This window comes from Prunus avium, chromosome 5 (genome assembly GCF_965620075.1).
Source record: "Prunus avium chromosome 5, drPruAviu1.hap1.1, whole genome shotgun sequence".
In the NCBI taxonomy this organism is placed as follows: Eukaryota; Viridiplantae; Streptophyta; class Magnoliopsida; order Rosales; family Rosaceae; genus Prunus; species Prunus avium.
The window spans coordinates 17,168,560-17,188,877 of record NC_142288.1 but is presented as its reverse complement, the minus strand read 5'-3'; the positions used below and the strand labels follow the sequence as shown (position 1 = coordinate 17,188,877).

General features: G+C 35.9%; 2 pseudogenes across 1 annotated transcript; both read left to right on the top strand.

Moving 5' to 3' along the window:
• Positions 1–252: 252 nt before the first annotated feature.
• On the top strand, positions 253–2,245 carry LOC110745494 (nucleolar GTP-binding protein 1 pseudogene; annotated as a pseudogene). The gene is made up of 2 exons (XR_015835782.1): positions 253–427; positions 883–2,245. The product of XR_015835782.1 is annotated as a nucleolar GTP-binding protein 1 pseudogene (transcript).
• Positions 2,246–4,925: 2,680 nt separating this feature from the next.
• LOC148294426 (nucleolar GTP-binding protein 1 pseudogene) lies at positions 4,926–11,363 on the top strand (annotated as a pseudogene).
• The last annotated feature ends 8,955 nt before the right edge of the window (positions 11,364–20,318 follow it).

Below are 20,318 nucleotides of genomic sequence, written 5' to 3'. Positions count from 1 at the left end.
ATTGGAGAAGGACATATGGGCTTCGAAATTTAGCATTGGGCTTTAAAACATTTATTAGAAAAATTAAAAACTACACACCCGGTCTTGTTTTTTCACTACAAGAATAGGAACTTGACCGGTCCGGTTTTGACAGATTGGAAAATGTTTTAAAAACTGGTGTGGACAGATTGGAAAATGTTTTAAAAAGTGAGGTTAAAATTGTAAACCTGACCCCTAAACCCTAAACCCTAAACCCTTATCACTTACCTTCAGCGGCAGCATCGCATTTGTCAACCCACAGCCTCTGGTTCGTGGTTTTCTTCTTCTCTCCCTCCACATTATTTTCTTCTTCTCTCCCTCCACATTATTTTCTTCTCATCTTAATTTCCATTATATTTTCCTCTTGTTGAGTTGCGATTGACAACAATTCTTGCGAACTGTAATCCAGGTAAGGCTTTGCACCTTATGATTTTTTTTCTTATCATATGTATTTGTTGAACTCAATCATGTAATACGAGACTATATCTCGTTTTTAGAAGAGTCGGTTGAAGAAAGAAGCATTCCATTTTTTTTGCCGTCAATTTTATTTTATTTATTTTTATTTTTCTTAGCTGATCACTTGACATAAGGCGATTAATAGCAAGCATCTTGTTGAGTCGTTAATTCACTTTCTTTCATTTTATTATGCCTGCTACTATTGATATGTTTGAATTTGGTTTATTAATAGTGATGTTAATCTGAAATTGCGGGCTGATGAGGGAGTGTGAATTTGGTTTATTAATTTAATTGGGTAGGTGTATTAATCTGAAATTTGGTTCATGGTGAATGTGTGAGAAGTTCTCAGATTCTCTCACTATGGTAATCAACCTTGGTGGGTGTTAACTTGATTTTGTTTTTTTTAAGTAATCAGGTGAATAAGTAAAGATGGTGCAATATAACTTCAAGAAGATGACTGTTGTACCAAATGGGAAGGACTTCATTGACATCATCCTATCTCGCAATCAGAAGCAGACCCCAACTGTATTCCACAAGGTTTATGCAATTTCCCGCCTCCGTACCTTCTATATGCGCAAAGTAAAATATACACAACAGAATTTTCATGAGAAGCTCTCCACAATCATTGATGAGTTTCCTAGTCTGGATGACATCCACCCTTTCCATGGCAACCTTCTTCATGTTCTCTACAACAAAGACCATTACAAGCTTGCACTTGGCAAAATCAATACTGCAAGGAACCTTATTGGAAAGATTTCTAAAGATTATGTGAAATTGTTAAAGTATGGTGATTCACTTGACCGATGCAAATGTCTCAAGGACGCCGCTCTTGGCTGCATGTGCACGGTTATAAAGAGGATTGGTCCTAGTTTAGCTTACCTAGAACAAATTAGACAACACATGGCAAGGCTACCTTCAATTGACCCTAATACAATATTGATTTGTGGCTATCCGAATGTTGGAAAGAGCTCATTCATTAACAAGATCACTAGGGCTGATGTGGATGTCCAGCCCTATTCTTTTACCACCAAGTCACTCTTTGTGGGACATACAGACTATAAATACTCGAGGTACCAGGTAATTGATACACCAGGGATTTTGGACCGCCCATTTGAAGACCGTAACATTATTGAGATGTGCAGCATCACAGCTTTGGCTCACTTGAGAGCTGCGGTATTGTTTTTCTTGGACATCTCGGGGTCTTGTGGGTACACCATTGCACAACAGGCAGCTCTTTTCCACAGTATTAAGTCTCTGTTTATGAACAAACCATTGATTATAGTCTGCAACAAAACTGATTTGCAGCCATTGGAGGGTATATCTGAGGGAGACAAGAAGTTGGTCGCAGAGATGAAAGCTGAAGCTATGAAGACAGTGATTGGTCAAGGTGGCGAGGCTACCAATGATGAGGGGGTACTCTTGACCATGAGCACTCTGACCGAGGAGGGGGTTATTGCTGTAAAGAATGCAGCTTGTGAGAGTTGTCGAATCAGAGAGTGGAATTGAAGATGAAATCCAAAAAGATAAATGACTGCTTAAATCGTTTTTATGTTGCAATGCTTTTTATGTTTCTGCGAGCAATCAATATACTTTTTCTTCTTGCAGGGAGGTAGATTTGTGCTATTTTTAAGATCCAGAATCCAGTTATGTCGGTTTTTTCTTTTATTTTTAGTTTTTATGATCTCTTATCGTCCTCTTGCAAACTAGAGGACTTCCTCATGTTGCAAGTGCAGTTTTGTGATCAATGCCATCAGAACAGAGGTTGCCTTCATTCCTTTCCTCGAAGCTAATGCTTTTCTGCAGAGAAATGTTTCTCTCTTTCTTTCTTTGGTGGAAATAAAATGAGAGTTAAAAAGTTATTTCACAGAAGTCTCATTGTTGGCCCATCGCATGCCTAAAGCATCTTATTTTTCAGAAGAAGAAAAATGTGCAAAAACAAAAGAATGCGGCGCCAATGTGTTTCAATATTTTCTATTTTCTATTTCCTATTAGAGCTAACAACAGAAGGAGAAGAAGCTACTTTACCGGGAATGACAATAATGTATTGAGAGAGGGATGAATCATTGAGCAAAATAAGTGTACAAATTTTGAGTTCAGTCCACTTTGAGTTGAAAGGGAGAGGATCCAGACAATTTGATGTAGACCATGGTAGAAAAACTAATAGCAACAGACCAGAGACACCTCTAAGTGAAAGGGACTTACCATTCTCATCCAGCTGGCCAGAGACGGCTACAACGCCTCCACAAACCCACATGATCTCACAGCACCCATAACTGCTAGATCCACCCACAACTAACAACTCCACCTCTATAGATAAACACATGTATAATAGATCTAATACCCACTCCAAACCAACTCCACAAGAGGCGAAGGCATCAAATCTACAAAGACCCATAAAACCCAGCCCAAGAGGCTGGATAGTAGACCCCAATAAAACTGGGGAAAAGACCAAAACCTTGCAAAAAGCAAGGGAAGCAAAACCTAGCAGAAAACTGGGATGAAAGCTCTCCACAACATGTTTGCCATCGGGGGGGAAGGGCGGGGGTTGGGGCCCTTTTTAGTGGCCGAAAGAGGAATTAGAATTGCAAGTGGTGGTTGTGAGGTTGTCTAGGTTGAGAGAGAAGATAGGGTTTAGAGAATAGAGGAGAGAGTATGCTAATACTTGTCGTCGAAGGCAACATCTCATTGCATGGTCCGGAGAGTAGTGCATCATTGCCCTGGCAGATAACTCAACCAAGTGAGTTTCCAAAGCAAAATTGAAGACCGAAGTCATTAGATTTCTACATGGCCACTACCTCTCACTCTCTTCCTATATGCTTCCTCTCCTCTACCTAAATTCACTCCCATTCACTCACTGTAATTTTACACACAATCTCTCTCTCTCTCTCTCTTTCTCGGCTTCTCAGTTGGGGGTGGACATGGTCCAGTTCTCTCCCCAAACCAAAATTGGAACCGATACTCCTCGTATATTCCTGTTTTGATGAAAAATTTATCCTACCTAATTTGCTCATAAGTCAGTTCGGTTTTTGATTTTGGACTAGATTTTTTATTTTTAATTTCCGCCTTTAACTTATGAGTTTGCACAGATTAATTATTAATTCTCTTGTAAGTCATAGATAAATAAATCAATGAATCAAATGTGAATGTGTTTTGAAATAGGCAAAAATTATTTTTCTGAAATTTCAATTTTTTTTATGCCAAAATGTTCAAAAAAATAAATCACGGAGTAATAAACAAAAATTAACAAAAAAAACAAACAAACAAACAAACAAACAAATTCAGTTAAACCATTCTTTAGCCCCAAATGGGTTGGAGAAGGACTTATGGGCTTTGAAATTTAGCATTGAGCTTAAAAACATTTATTAGAAAAATTAAAAAATACACACCTCGTCTGAATTTTTCACTACAAGAATAGGAACTGGACCGGTCCGGTTTTGGTTAACCCAATTTTTTCAACCCAATTCGACTCGGTTTTTCAGTTTGAATGCCCACCCCTATTCTCAGCTATGTTACACAGACACTCCAAGTAATTGAAGTGTCAGAGTATCTGATACTTGGACACGGTCAACGATAATACACGGTCAAAAAACTCCCCAAATATGGTTAAGAAGACACTCTCCGGACACGGTCAACTTAAAGTGAAGACATGGCATGGACATTGAATACACCTAGATTTCGATGTATTTTTTTAATATCAATTGAAATCTGAATTGAATACACCCAAACTTTTACAAACTCTTTTAAAATCTGAATTGAATACACCCAGACTTTTAAACTCTTTTAAAATCTTAATTGAATACATCCCCCTTAAACTCTTTTAAACTCTTTCAAAACATAATTATTAAAACTGGTGTGGACAGGAAAATGTTTTAAAAAGTGAGATTAGAATTGTAAACATCAACCCTAAACCCTAAACCCTAAACCCTAAACCCCTAAACCCAAAGCCCTAAACCCTTATCACTTACCTTCAGCGGCAGCATCTTATTTGTAAACCCACAGCCTCTGGTTCGTGGTTTTCTTCTCCTCTCCCTCCACATTATTTTCTTCTCATCTTAAGTTCCATTATATTTGCCTCTTGGTGAGGCTTTGCAGCTTTTAATTTTTTTCTTATCATATGTATTTGTTTAACTCAATCATGCAATAGGAGACTATATCTCGGTTTTAGAAGAGTCGGTTGAAGAAAGAAGCATTGCATTTTCTTTTGCCGTTAATTTTATTTTTTATTTTTCTTAGCCGTCAATTAATAGCAATATTTTGAGTCGTTAATTCACTTTCTTTCATTTTATTATGCCTACTACTATTGATATGTTTGAATTTGGTTTATTAATTGTGATATTAATCTGAAATTGCGGGTGATGAATGTGTGAGAAGTTCTCAGATTCTCCCACTATGGTAATCAACCTTGGTGGGTGGGTGTTAACTTGATTTTGTTTTATTTTTGTAAACAGGCGAATAAGTAAAGATGGTGAAATATAACTTCAAGAAGATGACTGTTGTACCAAATGGGAAGGACTTCATTGACATCATCCTATCTCGCAATCAGAAGCAGACCCCAACTGTATTCCACAAGGTTTATGCAATTTCCCGCCTCCGTACCTTCTATATGCGCAAAGTAAAATATACACAACAGAATTTTCATGAGAAGCTCTCCACAATCATTGATGAGTTTCCTAGTCTGGATGACATCCACCCTTTCCATGGCAACCTTCTTCATGTTCTCTACAACAAAGACCATTACAAGCTTGCACTTGGCCAAATCAATACTGCAAGGAACCTTATTGGAAAGATTTCTAAAGATTATGTGAAATTGTTAAAGTATGGTGATTCACTTGACCGATGCAAATGTCTCAAGGTCGCCGCTCTTGGCCGCATGTGCATGGTTATAAAGAGGATTGGTCCTAGTTTAGCTTACCTAGAACAAATTAGACAACACAAGGCATGGCTACCTTCAATTGACCCTAATACCAGGACAATATTGATTTGTGGCTATCCGAATGTTGGAAAGAGCTCATTCATTAACAAGATCACTAGGGCTGATGTGGATGTCCAGCCCTATGCTTTTACCACCAAGTCACTATTTGTGGGACATACAGATTATAAATACTCGAGGTACCAGGTAATTGATACACCAGGGATTTTGGACCGCCCATTTGAAGACCGTAACATTATTGAGATGTGCAGCATCACAGCTTTGGCTCACTTGAGAGCTGCGGTATTGTTTTTCTTGGACATCTCGGGGTCTTGTGGGTACACCATTGCACAACAGGCAGCTCTTTTCCACAGTATTAAGTCTCTGTTTATGAACAAACCATTGATTATAGTCTGCAACAAAACTGATTTGCAGCCATTGGAGGGTATATCTGAGGGAGACAAGAAGTTGGTCACGGAGATGAAAGCTGAAGCTATGAAGACAGTGATTGGTCAAGGTGGTGAGGCTACCAATGATGAGGGGGTACTCTTGACCATGAGCACTCTGACCGAGGAGGGGGTTGTTGCTGTAAAGAATGCAGCTTGTGAGAGGTTGTTGAATCTCAGAGTGGAATTGAAGATGAAATCCAAAAAGATAAACGACTGGTTAAATCATTTTCATGTTGCAATGCAAAAGCCACGTGACAATAAGGAAAGACCCCCATGTATACCTCAGGCAGTTTTAGAAGCAAAGGCTAAGCAATCAGCAGAGAAGGAAAAGAGACATACAGAAAAGAATTTGGAGAATGACAATGGCGGTGCAGTTGTATACTCTGCCAGTTCGAAGAAGAATTATATCTTAGCTAATGATGAATGGAAAGAGGATGCTATGCCAGAAATTCTTGATGGGCACAACGTATACGACTTTGTTGATCCTGACATTTTGCATAGGCTTGAGGACTTAGAACGAGAAAAGGATACCGGCAGGTGATCTGGGAGGCTCCCCTAGTTGCCTAAGAAAAGTCCTCTGAAGTTGAAAAGTGTTCATTGTTGGTAGCAGGAAACTGATTCATTAGTATAGTTAATCCAGTTTGCATCTTATGCACCCACATGGATCACAAATATGATGTTTTGGGGACCATATTTTTTCTGTTGTTAAATTTGTCAGAGTAAAAAGAACGTAAATTGTTTTACTGCTTAGTTGTTTTCTGAAGTTCTAGCAATTTAATTTTGAACTCTCCACTTTGTTTGGTGGTGTTTTGACATCGATTACTGTCTAATGATGAAAGTTATGATTTTGGTTATGAAATTAGTGATTAATTATTTTCAGTAGATTAGGTCTACTACTTGTATTTAGTTGTTTCTGCTTATAGAATCCATGTTAATAGTGATTCTGTATGCCACCTGCTGGTAGGTATTGACTACATGTTATATGCATTTGTCTGGTGGCTGATGCTTTGGTGTGGTTATTATCATTTTTGGGTTGAGAAATTGACTCTTGTGCATTAAAAATAAAATACCGTGAATATAAATTAGACGTTTTAGTCATGTGATTTTCTGTGAAGATCAGTTTTCGAATTGAGTGATGCTATTTCTATTCCCTGTCATATTTTCCCACCCATCTTATCTTCAAAATTTTAAAGACAAATTTACCTCTTTGTAAAATGACTTTTAAGAACTAAGCTCTCTAGAGAAGAAGAGGGATGGGTTTACAGGTTGAAGTTTTAAATTTATATTTTTACCCCACGTTTTACAAAATTTTCAAACAACCATAAAAATTCCTAGATATTTTAAAAATGACCCACCGCATCACGGACCTTATACGCGTATCCTGCTGTATCGTTGTCATGTCAGCTGGTCAACATGTCGTAAAAGTTATCAACACTTCAATACGCGTATCTGATATGTAACTCAACGTATCGTACATACATGTATCGTATTTGATACTCACCTGATACTCGCATACCCCACTTTTTCAACGTATCCGTGCAACATAGACACATTGAAAGTAGAAATTATATCATAACTCAAAGGGCTCGTTTGGTACACAGGATTGGCTTGGACTGGCTTGGACTAAATTTAGTACCATGTTTGTTTTATCTAATCCTAGTCTTAGATGGGATTGCTAATACCGGGCCCACCAAAAACACCTCCTTAGGAGGGGACTACTAATCCCATGTGGAAAGGGAGGATTAGCTAGTCCTAATGGTGACCAATGTATAAAATGCATATATTATATTGTAAAATTAATAACATATATTATTATTATTAAACTTACTTACACATATACTATAATGTACATATATACATGTATATACACATAAATATATCATATATGTATATATGTATATATATACATACACATACATACATATATAATATATATAATATACATATACATATATACATGTATATTATTATTATAATATACCCATATACACATATACATATTAATATTATAATAATAGCATACGTGTATATATGTAATATATATTATAATATAATATACATATATTATAATATAATATACATATATTATATATATAATATAGCATACGTGTATATATATAATATACATGTATACAGTTATTCTCTTATCCGGATGTCCGCACGTTATTATCGTGCGGATCCTATTGTAAATAGGCAGGAAAACAGAGAAGGGTAGTACAAAATACACTGCGTCCGCACGATAATAACGTCCGGATGTCCGCATAAGAGAATTTCTGTACATATATATATACATATATATATATGTACAGAAATTCTCTTATGCGGACATCCGGACGTTATTATCGTGCGGACGCAGTGTATTTTGTACTACCCTTCTCTGTTTTCCTGCCTATTTACAATAGGATCCGCACGATAATAACGTGCGGACATCCGGATAAGAGAATAACTGTATACATGTATATACATATATATATATATATGTATATTATATACATATACATGTATATATACCCATGTATGTATATTATATATATACATGTATATACATGTATATATGTATATTACAATATATATAATATATTGTAAAATACATATATATATATTATAAAATACATATATATATATATATATATATGTATGTATTATACCCATGTATATATTATAATATACATATATACACCTATATACACATATATTATATATGTATAATGTATGTATATATATATATATATATATATATGTTATATATAAAATATACATATATACATGGGTCTAATACATATATATATATATATATATATATATATGTATTTTATAATATAATATAATATATATATGTATTTTATAATATATATATATATATATATATATATATATACATGTATATACATGTATGTGTACATATATATATATATATATATATATATATATATATATATATACATATGTTTATATTATTTATAATATACATATATACATGTATATACACATACATGTCACATATATTATAAAATACATATGTACACATACATAATATATACACATACATAATATATGTATTTATACATATATACATATACATAGATAGTTTTGAAATAAAAAATAAAAAATCTAGTCCTAGTCCAAGCGTACACCAAACGCAGGATAAGTGTTATCCAACTTAGACCAAGCCAAGCCAAGCCAAGACAGAGTACTGCTATTTCCACCCCTGCCTTAATTCCCCACCCACCATGTAAATTTGAAAAAAATACAATCTTATTTTCCTTACACTATTATTCCTAAAATACCCTTTAAATATTAATTCAAGCAATGTATGTTTCTACATTCGAAGCTGCCTTGCAAGTGTTCTTCACTAGGAAGTATGAATCAGCGATGCTTTTTATTTCTTCAAAGATAGTAAAAGAACAACTTGATAATCACTAACTTGTGAAGAGTTTATTATTTGAATGTGTTGAGAGGATTAAATTTGAATTTATTCCCGGAGTGAATCTATTCCCTCATGTATTCTCCAGAGTCTATTAAATTTGATTTGAGTATAATATCAACAGTCCTTATCGTAAACTTAAAAAATACCCATTGAATTAAGCATAATTTTTATTTCATTTTAAATGTAGAAATTTTTTTCTTATTTATACGCGCTCATACAAGTAAACACCATTATTCCTAAAATACCCTAAGGGGGGTGTATTCAATTAAGATTTTAAAAGAGTTAAATGGAGTTATAAAGTTTATAGATTTCAATGTAGTTCAATTGATTTCTATCAACTCCACATAGAGTTTGATTGAATTCCTAGATTGATTTTGATGGTGTTTGTTAGAGTTTTATCGTAGATTTTAAAAGAGTTGATTAGAGTTCTAAAATATTTTTTTTCTTTTTTTTCTTTTTTTTGGGCTGGTAATCGTTTTTCCAGATTTTCAAAAGAAAAAATTACCTTTACAAAAACATTTTGTAAAGAACTTCCAAATTAATACATCCAAAGAAAATTAAAAAAAGGGCATCTAATTTGTTCAAATGTGCAGTAATTTCATGACAAAAAAAATGATAAGTAAACTATAATTCTAAATGCATAAAAACGAATAAGTATCTGTTTCATTGCTCATCTTTGACTCCCTTCATTCATAGCATCTCTCCACATATCTGAAGATATCCCAACCCTCCATTGGTTAGCATTCTCGCGTTGTTGTTCTTGGGTTTGAAAAACTTGGTCATAATATTATTTCCCTCAGTTTCTGGTGATGACGACGACGCTGAATCCTCGTTGAAGATGCACTTGACTTGGGTGGGACTAGCAAAAACCAAAAATAAAATATAAAAAATTAATTACATGCAAAAAGTACAAAAGTGAAAGTTCTCATTATAAAGTAACATTTTAACAAAATTGAAATCTTACCTTAAAGTAATCTTGCCATACTTCTTCAGTAGTTGTGAATTTCTTTGAGACGGAGTCCCACCCAAATCCAGAACTATGACGCATAAGTTGAGTAAAACTGTGATATCTTGTCTTAAACCATTTCAGACGACTCTGATATTGATGATAAGTTTTCTGGCATCCAAGTTTTGCATTAAGAACAGGAAGTATCTTGCTTTCTACTATTTGCAAACCATTAGAATCGCGCCATCCACGGTTGGTAGCATCAACCATTAGTTCTAATAGCATATTGCTCTCTTTCGAGGTCCATGGGTTATAAGATGTTTTTCCTTTTCCTTGTTGTGAATCTCCCATTTATAATGTTACTAGATAATACATGCAATCTTTAATTAGTTCATAAGAAAATATATATATATATATATACCAGGTACTGGCCCAGACTCTTAAGAGCAAAATTTTTCTCAATCAATTTTAAGCTTTCGAGCGGAAGGTAGTGTAGAGACGTAGAGAATAAACATAATTATTATGAGGAATTCAAACATACAAAGCCAAAACCAAGGATAATAATATAGAGAAATTAAATACGATATCAAACGTAGTATCATTAATATTCAACAAACTTACATAGAAGCAGGGAAGGCAGTAGTGCTTAACAGAAGCTTCGCAGAAGCAGCACTCGAAAACACTCAAAACACTCAAAACACTCCAAAACACTCAAAACACAAAGTTTATTTTCTGCTTGAGAGGCGATCTTTTTCGGTGCTTCACAAAGGAGGAGAAGCCCTTCATTTAAAGCCTCCTGGCTGTTGACGTGTCAATTAGAGGCAGAAGATCACAAAGCAGCCTACAGTAGAGCGGCATCTTCACTTTAATGATTCTGTCCGAACGTTCACGCAAGCGGCCAAAAAAGGAAAAAGGCAGACTCTTACAAAAGGCAAATAAAAACAGAGTAAAAGCAGGAACGTATTGCTTTTACCAGAAAAACGTAAAAGTAAAAAGCTTTATCACAAATTACAGTAAACACAAATTGTCTTCTTATCAGACATAATATTACTTGGGCCCACCATAAAGATCCGAATGGAGATCTGGATGAAAGTGGTCAAGCATGTCTTCATTAGCAAAAGGGTCCACCTCATCTTCAGGTTGAGTGGCGGAAGCTGATGCCATCGACTCGTCATCTAAATCCAGGATCTCGAGGACTTTCTTTTTCAAATCTTCTTTTGATGAAGAAGAGCCTGGCTGATCTATCAGCATCTGTAGCCTTTGCGAAACACTTAGACTGGCAGGAGAAGTGGCCAAAGGCTGAGCAGCAACAGGATCAAAGGAGGGAATAATTGCTGGGGTGATCTTGACAGGAACTAAGTGGTCTCTTGTGAATTTATCCCACCAACGAATTAAGATGCTGCGGACTAAGTTAGGAATATAGGTCCATTCTTCATCAATGTCTTCCGAGATGACATATTCCCACTTTAATATCCAAGGTAGCTCATACATTATCATGAACCACATGAACAAAGTCCTTTGATCAGGATGATTCTTATTCCATTTACAAAATTTCATTTGAAAAGACTCCTTAATTTCAGGAGGAAGGTATTCCATAGTAGGACCCCAGATAAGGAAAAAGCTCTTGAACCAATTTGGGAGTTCTTTCAGAGCCCGAAGCTTAAATTGGATGAACCAAGTATGAGAATAGTTTTGATTTTGAAAACATAAGACATATTCCCATGCTTTTTTATAATCCCAGAAATTATATGAATATGGCCTAATTTCAGGATGGATAAATCTTTTAGCCCTTTCAGGGCTAGGACCCCATTCTTCCAAGGAAATAACATTTAGAATTTGGATTTTGGAAAAGGCTATTGTGTTGGTATTTTCACCCCTATGACGATGAACTATATTAACAGATTTAGTTTCAATTAGGAGAGTTTCATAGAATAGACGGGGCTTATTTAAGGGAGGAAGGTTATCCCTTAAATATTTTTCAGCTAGAAAATTCGGATGTTTGTCCAGATCATTCATTTCAATAATTGCTACAGACATATTCATATATTCACGGAATGGATTTTCAGCAATCTGCTTCTCCTTACCCTTATTATATGGAGAAGAAGTCATCAAGGGCTTTGGATCAGTCGGGGAAGACCTAGCAAGAGCTCCTGAAGAGCTCCTACTTGGAGTCATTTGTCCGGAACTCCTGGTTCGCACCCTGCAAAAATTCTCGAGTTAAGAAATCAGGGAGCGCATTAGTTTCACCTTTAATAAATTCAATATCAAAATCGAAAGCAGATAGTATTCCTTGCCATCTTGCGAAAATTTGTTTTGATGCTAAATTTTTTACATCTTTAAACAGAATGTCTTTTGCAGCCTTGCAATCCACTCTTATCAGGAATTTTTTATTTAAAAGATCACTTTCGAATTTAGAAACAGCATGGACTATGGCTAGCATTTCTTTCTTAACAGTAGAATAATTCTTTTGAGCCGGTTTCCAAACTCCAGAAGTGAATCTAACCAGTTGTTCTGAATTATTGACCTTCTGTTTTAGGATTCCTCCATACCCGATTTCTGAAGCATCTGTTTCTACTATTTTAAAGGCTTCGGGGTTGGCTAAGGCTAAGCAAGGAAGTTCTTTGACTTTAATTTTCAACCTTCTTACCGCTTTAGTGTGTTCTTCTGACCAGGGAGTTGGGTTCTTTTTCAACCTTTGGTATAACAATTTTGAATCTTGAGCCAAATCTTTATAAAAATCTTTTATATAATTAAGACTTCCTAAGAACCTTTGTAACTGTTGCTTGTCCCTTATCTCATCAGGGAATTTTTCAGCAAAGGATATTGCTCGATCAATAGGAACTATCAGTCCCTTATTAATATTGTGTCCCAAAAAACGAATCTTTGAAGAAAATAATTTCATTTTCTTTGCCGAAACCACTAATCCTGCATGCTTCACAACTTTCAAAAAGATATTCAGATGTTTAAAGTGTTGTTCTAAAGAATTAGAATAAACTAAAACATCATCAATATAAACAATGGTGAAAGCTGTGTAAGGATTAAATATATCATTCATAATATTTTGAAACTCAGAGGGAGCATTTTTTAGACCAAACGGTAAAACATTCCATTCGTAATGTCCGAAGGGGACATTAAAGGCTGTTTTGTACCTGTCTTTTTCTGCAATTTGAATCTGCCAATATCCCGATTTCATATCAAATTTAGAAAAAATTACTGCCTTATTCAATCTATCCAAAAGGTCCTTTTTATTAGGAATTGGATATCTAACCCATTTTAAGGCTTTATTAAGAGGTTTGTAGTTTATCACCAATCTAGGTACCCCTCTTTCTAATTCTGCTGCGTTTTCTACATAGAAGGCAGAACAGCTCCAGGGAGATGAGCTTTTCCTAATTAACTTTTTCCCTAATAAATCTTGAATTTCAGATTTACATATTTCCATTAGCCTAGCATTCATTTGAATTGGCCTAGCTTTGGTTGGGATTTTCTTTTCATCAAAATCAGGCTCATATGGCAATTCCACTATGTGTCTTTTCCTATTCCAAAAAGCATTGGGTATTTCGGCACAAACTTGATTTTCAAACATCTTTTGGACTTCTTCTACCTTTTCTTTTACCCTATTGTCTTGCAGTTGTTCCTCTATTCTTTTGTACTGCAATTCTTCTTTCAGGTGATATAGATAACTTTCTTTCTTCTTTATCTTTTCTTGAATTTCATTAATATACTTATGCTTGGGTGGTTGAGAGAACCTAAAGACTATAGGTTGACCCTCTACCTCAGTTCTTATTCCCTCTTCAGAAACAGAGAAAGGATAAAGCATATTAATGAAAGGGGTTCCTAATATCAGGGACTGATTTAATCCTTTCACCAAGACAAAAGGGGTTTCAAAGCAAATTCCTTGATTAAGTACAGCAGCGTCAGATAATTTAAACTGAATCCCCATCCTTTGACTATTGACTGCTGTGTGTAGGACTTGGGTAGTTTTCTGAAAATACCTCGTTGGTACAACACCTTCATTTATACAATTAAGATCGGCTCCAGTGTCTATCAGCCCTTCAACAGTAAACTTGTAGGTTTTATTAATAACAATAGTTATCATAGCATACCATTTTTGTGATATTACCTTATCTATGCTATTAATGAATCTCATAGTATTAACTTGTTCTTCCTGTAGGGTTTCTCTTGTTACAGGTTCTATTTTTTCTTGAAATTCTTCCATTAGGTTTTCGAATTCTAATTGCTCAGATTTTTCTTCTGTATCTTTTTCTGAAAAAGGACGATAGAGTTCTAAAACTCTAACCCTATTTTTTAACTCTCTAAGTTCTTCTTTCACCTCATGGACCTCGCACTGAAGGTCGTTGAGCGTAGGTTCCTTTTTATGAATTTTATCATTCATTCTGTTTACTATAGTCTTAAAACTATAGTTTTCAACTGGTTGTCTTACATTAGCTATGGCCGGTTGGGGATTATTTGGTCCGGTTCTAGCTAGCGAGATATAACTTTCCAAAGCTTCTCTCTTCTTTTCTGGATCTTCTATTTTATCAATTAAGTCTACTATTAGACTTTCTTCTTTTGTTAAGACACATATTCTCAGATCTTTAAATTGACAGGCGCACTCTTCCTCGCTACCTGAGCTAGTCTCAGCATCTGATTCAAACAATTCTTCATTTTCTAGTTGGGCTAGTTCGTCATCACTATCTTGTTCAGAACTAGATGAATTAAGCATTATTTGGCAAAGCTGTTGTTTAAGGTCTTCACTAATGCTTAGGTTACTGATTTTATCCTTCATTTTGCACTCAGATTTATAATGTCCTACTTTTCCACACTTATAGCATGTAGGGACAGCTCCTTTCTTTCCTTTACTAGCCTTTTTGCTAGTATCTCCTGTGTATTTCCTTTTTCTGAAAGTTCTATATGGCTTCTTGGGTTCAGACTTATATTTCTCGTATTTTTTAGTCTTACGCCCCCCAAATTTCTTTCCCTTCTTGTATGTTTTATGTGAATATGATTTTATTGGTTCAAAACCAAATTGTTCACAAAAGTCACCTAATTCCTTTTTTCCTAGGGCCTTTTGCTTATCAAGCTGTTTTCTTAATTTCATATCTGTGCAAAGAGCTAATCCTTCTGCGCAGATTTCAGAGGACAATTCCCCATAGGTGTAAGACCCATAAGGAATGACACCACCATTTTTCTCTTTAATTCTATTCCTAACCTTTTCAGCGAATAGAAGTGGCAATCCTGAAAGAAATTTCTCTTTCCAAAAGTCAGCATTACAGTCTTGCCTAGTGAACACCTTGGAGTAAAACACGTCCTTATACCACCTAAAATGGGACAAGGTAGGACACTTAAGGTTCATTAAGAGTTCTCTAGACCTGTCGTGCTGTAATTCTGTAGTTCCTACAAAATGTAGAGTAATTGTGTAAATTAGTGAATTTACCGCATCTTCCTGGTAAATGTTTTCACTTTTGATTAATCCAGTTACTGGGTCTTGTACATTCTGCTGACCAATAGCCACCTGGGCGTTCAGGATTTGGGCTCTTGCTGAGTCGCTTAGGTGGAAATCCCACCATCCTTTTAATTGACCTACAAAGCCTGCGATGATAGCTTCAGCCACCCTCTTATCTCCATTTCCTTTTATCTTAGAGGCTGTAGCGTACATCATCATATGTTTCATTGCATTAATGATCTGATATTCCGTTAGACCATCAATATTCCATTCTACTATGGAGCTTCCATCATACTGAGCGGAATTCCACATTCCATCTTCCTCAAACTGTAAATCTACTGGAGTGGGTCTGGGGTAGTAATTTCTTGTTTTAGCAGTTTGAGTGAATTTCTTTTCATTTGTTAACTTATTAATTTCAGGTCGTTCTTCCTTAAACATCGTTTCAAGGTCCTCTATTTCTCCTTCAGTGAGAACCGACACTTGAGGTCCTTTTCCTTTATCTGACAATTTTACTTCTGATAATTTCTTTGCTAGGATATCAACAAAATTTTCATCTTCTGACAATGTTCTTCCCATCTTAAAGTTTTTATTATCTAAAGGGGGAGGTGGTTTGAAGAACACCTGACTACTCATTTCCTTGATCCTTTTAGTTTCTGAGGGACCGGGGTCGGATTTCTGCTCCTTTACAGAAACAGACGTTTCAATCCTAGTGACTTGCTTTCCTAGAGACTGCAGAAACAGGTTGGTGTAATTATTCTGCTGAATAACTGCGCCTATATCCTCTTTACTAGCTGTGCGAAAATTATTGGCGCTATCATCAAGGAAAGTGGTTTCTTTGTAGGGAGCCGCTATCATATCTTTCTGTTTAATTACCATCTCGGGTGGATGTACGGCTTTTACTGATTTCCCATCTTTGGAAGTGTAAGTCGAGAATGGGCTTCCTATCATCTCTATATGGCTCCTATATTCAGGAATGTCATATTTCTGAGCACACCAATCTAACCACGTAAAAAAGAAACAATTGAATTTCTTTTCTTTCATAAAGGCGGTATGGGCTTTCCAGAGATGATTTTGCCTATGCTCCTGAAAGGCTGTTTCAAACCAGATTCTTTTATTAATATTTTCAATACTCAGATAATTCCTTTTTATCTTGTCGTGTTCTATTTCGAAGGATTTTAACATATTTATTTCAAATTCTACATCCGAGAAGGAAGGCTCGGGTTGAGGTGGATTCATCCTAATTCCTGGGTTTGGAAGGGTTTGCTCAAACCTGTAGGCTGGCCTTTGTGTCTGTTCCTGGGTTCTCCTAAGACCTGCCAAGATCATTCTGTCATGGTCTAGATCGTAAGCTATATCAGAGGAGGTGCTCGACCTATGGGGTTCTAGGTTGGATCTAGAGGGTGCTAGATCAATCCTAGAGGTACTCGACCTATGTGGTTCTAGGTTAGATCCAAAGGGCGCTAGATCAATCCTAGTTTTTCTAGCGTTGGAGAATTGTATTTCTACCTCTCCATCAGCGAATTGGGAGATCCGAGTAGGTTCTTGATTTTCAAGGGGCTTCTTTGGGACTATTTCATCCAAAATCCACTTTTCTGGTAGGGTTATATCACTCCACTTTATCATTTTTGGGACTGCCACGTTTGATTTTTCAAGGTTGGTTTGGAACAAGGTAGTTTCACCTTTGCTGTCTAAATCTTTAGCTTTGGGACAGACAGTGTTCATAACCTTATATGAAACCCTATAAATGATCGCTAGATTTTGGGATCCTGGGTCCATATCATAACCCTGAGTTTGAATATTTAATGTTAAAGCTTTTAAGACATTTACGTCGGAAAGTGCAACAGAAAAGTTTGGGAAACAGTTAAAGTATATCGGACCTTCCCCTAAGGTTGACTCAACTATTCCTAACAAGGAATCCGTGAACTTTCTATGTCTTCCATCTCTTACACAAAGCAAGATTGAACTGGGCAATCCTGTTCTGGTAAGTGGTTTCACCGCTACCTGCACCAATCCTATGTGCAAATAGTTATAATTTCTCTCCAGATGCTGGTCGATTTGACTCTGGGTGAATAGCTGAAAACTATCTTTTTTATCAATGACAGATATCGTTTTTTCAACAGTTTTTATTGCGTAATCAGATCTGAACTTGAAAGATCCTTTATAGTATATATCAGTGATGGGTACTCTGGGTATATCCCAGTTGCACAACTCCTTTTCTACGTCCCGCATGATTATTTCTTGAGAGTTTTTAACTCGTAGGGTTCTATGGCTAGGACTGTTACTAGAGCTTGCTTCTCCAGAAGAACGGATAGACAACATTCTCCTAAGGCTTGCCATTTTAAAATTCTGGATTTTATGCTTTCCTTCTGTTCTCCTCCTAATTCAAGGTTGCTAGTCCCTGCCTAGGTCTCTCAACGCCTTAGCTTAACGGGCAACGGCTAATGAGCCTATCTGACAGCTAGACAACTCGATGACTAGTGAGTAAAGGAAACTTGACAGAAAAACCAGAAGATTAAACCAACAACTTAGTTTGAACCTTAAACTTAACCACTCTTCTAGGGACTTTTGGCTCTGATACCAGGTACTGGCCCAGACTCTATATATATATATATATATATATATATATATATATGAATATGCATTTTTCCCTTTCGTTTTGGCATCCGACTAGATATATATATATATTGTATATTGATAAAGAAGGGAAACACAGAACAAAAAAAAAAAGATGATTGTAGAAAAATTACAGAAACAAAAAAAATAGGATGATGTAGAAAAATTACAGAAACAAAAAAAAAAAAAAATACAGCAACCAAAAGACTATTAAAGAAAAAAAAAACAGCAAAAAAAAAAAAGAAAAGAAGCAAAAGCAAAAGCAGAATCTTTGGTTCATGATTATATGGTCTTCATTGACCAAAAAAAAAAAGATTATATGGTCTTATGACAGGGTTGCAATTACTAACGTGGCTTGTTGCATGAATTATGATACTTTTCGTTGCTTTTTGCATAAAACTGAAACATATTTTGTCAAGCAACGGCAATTATTTGTATGATGATGTACAACCAGGATATATGATGATGTATAGCAGAACAAAACAAGCAACGACAATTGCTTGGATACAAGCAACGGCATACAGGATGTGTAGAAAGCGTAGAAAAAGAGAAGAAATCTTTTACCTCCACTTGACAAGCACGCACGTTCAACCACTGGAGAGCGTAGAGCACGTTCAAAGTTTCTAGGGTTCACATAAGATTTGTCAAAGCCTTTTGTATATATACTTACCACTTTAATTTCTAACGAAATCGGGCAACTTATTAATTCCTTCAAAATAAATTACTTTTTGAATACACCTAAATTTTGTTTGACTTTTAAAAAGTTATAATTGAATACACCTAGATTTCGATGTATTTTTTTAATATCAATTGAAATCTGAATTGAATACACCCAAACTTTTATAAATTCTTTTAAAATCTGAATTGAATACACCCAGACTTTTAAACTCTTTTAAACTCTTTTAAAATCTTAATTGAATACACCCCAGAGTTAGGGATTTTTCATTTTGGTTTCGGCGGTAGAAGAAAGAGGAAAAAAGAACAAGAACTCAACCTAACCTTTTTCCCGACAGCATCTGCTCCAAGGAACATCGTGCGCATCACCAGGTCTAGCTCCATTGTCCCTTGTTCTTCCATACTGCTCAACAAGGTTTTTATATTTTTTATTTTAAATAAAATTTATATATTGTTATGTAGGTCGTTTATGTTGTACGGACACTCCAAATTGTTGAAGTGCCAAAATGTTAGACAGTTTGATAAGTGGACACACTTTGGACACACCTCAGACACAACGACTTTGACGCGGTCAAGTCAAGACACTCCTTGAAACGGTCAACTTTGAATTAAGACACGGCAGGGATGATTTTACAATTTTTAAAATAAAAAAGGGTCACAATATAATGTCTGAAACTTTTGTGGACATATTTGCAATTGTATTAACAATTGGCGTTAAAATTGTAAACAATAACCCTAAACCCTTAGAGCACTTCCAGCAGTCAAATCCTTGCCATGGCAAGGGGGGGCTAAGGCTGACACTATTCACATGAATAGTGTCTGCCCTTGCAAAAAGTAAGTTGCACTTCCAGCAGTTGCCCGGGCAAAGGGCAAGTACTATTCAATTTTTTGTTTTTTTCACAAATTTGTTTACCTAAACAATAAATTTGGACAATATTTTCGGATAAAATTTTTGGGTTCGTACTTGTCAATACTTAAGTAAAAAGTGAATAATAGTAGAAGTAGAAGAAAATGTATGAGGATTTGGTGTTGAAAGTGAAGAGTTTTGGGTATTTTTTTAAAAAAAATTCGATTTTTTTTCATTTTTTTATTGCACAAAAATTGGCTGCCGTTGGATTGGAGGAAAAATTCTGATCGGAGAGTCCAGAACGCGACACTTGGCAGAGAGCTGTTGGCGGCACTGTAGCAGCACTGTAGCGGAGCACTGTAGCATTACTGTAGCAGATGACGTCAGCAGCCTTCGGGCCAGCACTCGGGCTGTTTCTGCCTTCGGGCCAGCCCAGGCAGGTGGACCCCAGTAGTTGCCGGGCTGGACTTTGTTGCTGGAAATGGGTTTTGGCGTTTTACCCCCCTAGCCCTTGCCCTAGGGGGCTGCTGGAACT